Genomic DNA, 4340 nt, shown 5'->3' with positions numbered 1-4340 from the left:
TCTTGTATACTACCCTGAACTTTCTCCATAAAAAATAATCATTATCTTGAAGTGGCATAGTATTCTCATGTAGATTTTCATAAATTTGCAACATATATTTGTACCCACAACAAACTACTTAGTATTCTTTTCAGAACTTTTCTCATAAATGGTCTTAAATTATATGAATTATATTATACTTTGCTTTTATGACTTGTATTTTTAAATTTAAAATACTTTTCGATTTAAGTTTTTACAATTTAACAGTAGTGTTTTTTATTACACTTGATGTTAATTAATTTTTTCTTATATTTATTGGTCATTCGGGCTTCTGCTTTCCTGAATTAGCTCTTCCTATGTTAATTTTGTTTTCTTGGTTTTTTTTTGTTTGTTTTTACTTTTGGATTGTTTATCTTTCTAATGTTAATTTGAAGGCATATTTTTTTATGTTTAGTATAATCTAGATATTAATTGTTAATTACATTTTATGGAGGCTCCTTCTCCCATAAAGTTATTTGTCTTTTAATTTGGTTTATCATCTGTAATGCAAAGTTTTTAGTTTTATTTTAGTCATTAAGAATTTCTCCCATGAAAGTTTATGCTTTTGAATGTTTTCCCAGAAATAGTTGCCCCTAATTTATAAAGACATTCTCTTCCAAAAGTTTAAATGTTCAAGTCTTTAATTCAAATACTAGGTAATGTGAAGTATAGTGCAAAGTAGGATATCTGATTTTATCTATTATCGTACTGTTAGCCATTTTTCCTAGAACCATTTTATAAATAATCTTTTTCTTTCCCACACTAATTTATCATGCTGTTTGTCATACATCAATTTCCTATCTATAAATAGGTCTATATGCAAGTTCATAGCTCTGTTCCAAGGATTTACCTTTCTATCTCCACAAAAAAACAAACATTATCCAATTCTTTAACATCATGCTTTCTTCAAATCTTGTAGGGAAATTCTACTTCCCTTTTTTTTCGTGTTTCAACACGTAACAAAACAAATTCACTAAGTAGCATCATGATGGCATTTATTAAGTGCTATAACCTTTCTTCTCACCTATAGCATCAGTATTGCTACACTATATTGAGACCAATGTGATCCATTCATGGTTATGCTCCTGTTATGCTCCTGCAGAATTTCAATAAGATGATGTCTAGCTAGATAGGTGAGACTGATATGTTATATCATCATCATCGTCATCATCATCATCATCATCATCATCAACATTATCAATTTTTTAAAGATGTGGGAAGACTCAGTCAAAAAGAACACAGGTGGCAACAATTAATCAAGATTTAAAAATAATATATGAATCACTCAATTTCTCCATTGAAGAGCAAGTGCAAAGCATGATACCTTCTTTTTTGTACTCATATTCAGATCCAGATATTCCTCAGCTTGTGAGAGTGAAGAAATCTATTTTAATGTAATTGAGAGCTATCTTTCCACCATGGGGAAGCACTCAGTAAATAGTAAGCTGTTTTTAGGACTGATTCTGACTGCTCTCCCTCAGCAATGCCATCCTGTCATCTAGCCACATGTGCTCCTGATCCAAATCACCATGCATATGCATGGCCATATGTTTCATCCCTGTGGGCCTCCTTAGTCTCATCATTTGGTTCAGTATCAACATTCCCATCCCCTTCTTTGCAACTCCACACGTTATGTTTGACTCATTGCACCTCTAACCACACCTCAGGAAACTGTTGCTATCAAGAGGGAAATGCTGTTGACTGGGATGTGTGAGCGTTATCATATTCTGGCCATCTATGCTGTGATGCTGCTTCTGACTGCCTTCTCTGTTCTGTCATCACAGAAAAGTCAGTGTTTTTCTCTGCTGTGTAATTTGGAGTGTAGGATGAGGTTCTCTGCCATCCTCATCCTACATTCTCAAATGAATTAAGGTTCTCAGAATAACTCTGAGGGGAACTGAGTTTTGCATGTGTTTCTAGCAGCTTTGTCTGCAATGGAGGTGATCTAAACTGCTAGTATACCCAAGAAAGCTTTGGTGAGAAATGCCATCTGACTTGTCATCACCCATGAAATCTAAGTGAGAAGTAGTGAGGGTGGGATCTGGTGGGAAGGGAACAAAAATAGTAGAAATGTGGATAGATACACTGGTGTCTTTACCTGAATGTCAACAGGTAAACTAAATAAGTATTTAAATAATAAACAGCTGTTCTTAAGTAAGATCTTCCTGGAAGATTGTCCAGAAAAGCAAAATGCTGTATAGATCTAGAGGAAAAGGAACTTTAGAAAAGGAAACTAAATGTCACAAAATGGTTCACATTTTCTATATCAAACTTCTTAGTTAATTGACTCTACTCTTAGGTTCAGCTTCATAATTTGTAAGGCTCAGACCAAAATGAAAATGTAGGCTTCCTTTCACAAAAAAGCAGAAAAGAAAGTTATGTCAAAAGTACTAAACAGGTTTTCTTCTGTGATCACTCAATTTGTGGTCATATTTATTATTGGCTGTTTAATGTCATCTTAATTAAATAAAATTTAATATTTTAAAATATTATCATTAATTTTACTATTTATCTTAATATTGTGCAATACTATTTTTAGTTTAATTTTTATTACGATGTAGTTGAAATACAATATTATATTAGTGTTAGGTGTACAATATATTGATTTGACATTTATGCATCTTACTATGGAATCACTATAATCATCACCATTAGTTACCATACTTCATTATTACATTATTATTGACTATTTTCTCAATGCTAGGCATTACATCCTGGTGACTTGTTTATTTTATGAATGGAACTTTGTACCTCTTATTCCCTTTTACTTTTTTCACCCATTTCCTATAACTCTTCCCTCTGGCAACTATCAATTTGTTCTCTGTATCTATGAGTTTGTTTTTGTTTGGTTTTGTTTGTTTACTTGTCTTGTGCATTTAGATTCTACATGTAAGTGAAATCATACAGTATTTGTCTTACTCTGTCTGACTTATTTCATTTCTGTCGCCAAAGAAAGTTCCTAATGATTCCTGCCCCTATAGCACTTGGCCTAAAGTTAGTCATTGACCTAGGCAATTTTCAAACTGCTGTCTGTGCTCTGGAGTTCAAAGCAGATTCTTCTGCTCCCTCAGATGTAAACCTTGCTGGTTCAGAAAATCGGATGTTATGGAGGCTCCTCTTCACTTTGTAGGTCCCCTCGACTGGTATTTAGATTCTTCACTTCTCAGGGGGGATCATCAAAGTTGTGATAACCCTCCCATTGGGAATTGCCACAAGAGGGGTGTGGGTCCTGAACAGATCATGTCTCTGTCCCTTCTACCCATCTCTAGGTGGCTTCTTCTTGATATCCTTAGTTGTAGAAATTCTGTTCAGCTAGTCTTCAAGTCATTCTCAGTGATGGTTGCTCTATATTTAGTTGTAGTTTTGGTGTGTCCCTGGGTGGAGATGAGCTCAAGATTTACCTATTCCACTATCTTCCCTGCAAAGTCAATGCCAATTTTAAATATAATTATAAGAGCATAACTCTTATGTGGAATCCCTGAAGTTACATAATTTATATTTTGTGGCTCATGCATTTATATGTGTTTTGTTCTTAATAGAATGATAAAAATATTTCACAAAACTAACTCAACTTTTTAATTTTACTTATTGATATATGCACATCTTCCAGTACTCTCTATCCTTGGCTTGCTCATAAGAAAGGAAAGACTGAAGGGAATAGGGACTATGGGTTGCTCTATATTTTCCTTTCTTTCTATGTTGTCAATTTCAGCCTAAGTGGTTGACTGATTCAGGACACATGAGTAAGAAAGATAGGGTTCCGAGATCACTCTTGTTTATTAGAATGCCATTATCTTCTTTCTATATTCAGACCAAGTTCTGATTCAAATGAAGTGTGGCCTTTTAAGGTTATTAGCACGAATGCTTACTCTGTTGTAAAATTAACAGGTTTACCTTTCACTTATGAGTCTCACTGAACTACTACACATTTTAAGTCCAATGGAATAGTTCTGTTCTCATGGAATATAATGAATACAATATGCAAATGAAGTGACAAGGAATAATAAGGGACATACAATTTGAATGAATCTTCTCTGCTCTATTTTCCCCCACTGTATTTCACTTTCAAAATTCAAGTTCAAAGATAAAATCATTAAGAATCACAACATGGCTACAGCACAGCATTAAACTAAGTACAAAATCCTTCTGATGTTATTGCCCTGTGTAACTACACAATTGTACAACTATAAAGGTGACCCTGTCTATTCTTAATTGTCTTGGTAACTGGGAATTTCTATTTGAGGACCTAAAATTTTGTATTTTCTTCACCCTTATACTCAATTATGACTAGATATATCCTGAAACTGTCCAGCCTATTTACT

The sequence above is a fragment of the Pteropus vampyrus genome, unplaced genomic scaffold (assembly GCF_000151845.1).
Source record: "Pteropus vampyrus isolate Shadow unplaced genomic scaffold, Pvam_2.0 Scaffold76, whole genome shotgun sequence".
Taxonomy (NCBI): Eukaryota; Metazoa; Chordata; class Mammalia; order Chiroptera; family Pteropodidae; genus Pteropus; species Pteropus vampyrus.
This window is presented reverse-complemented; position numbering follows the sequence as displayed.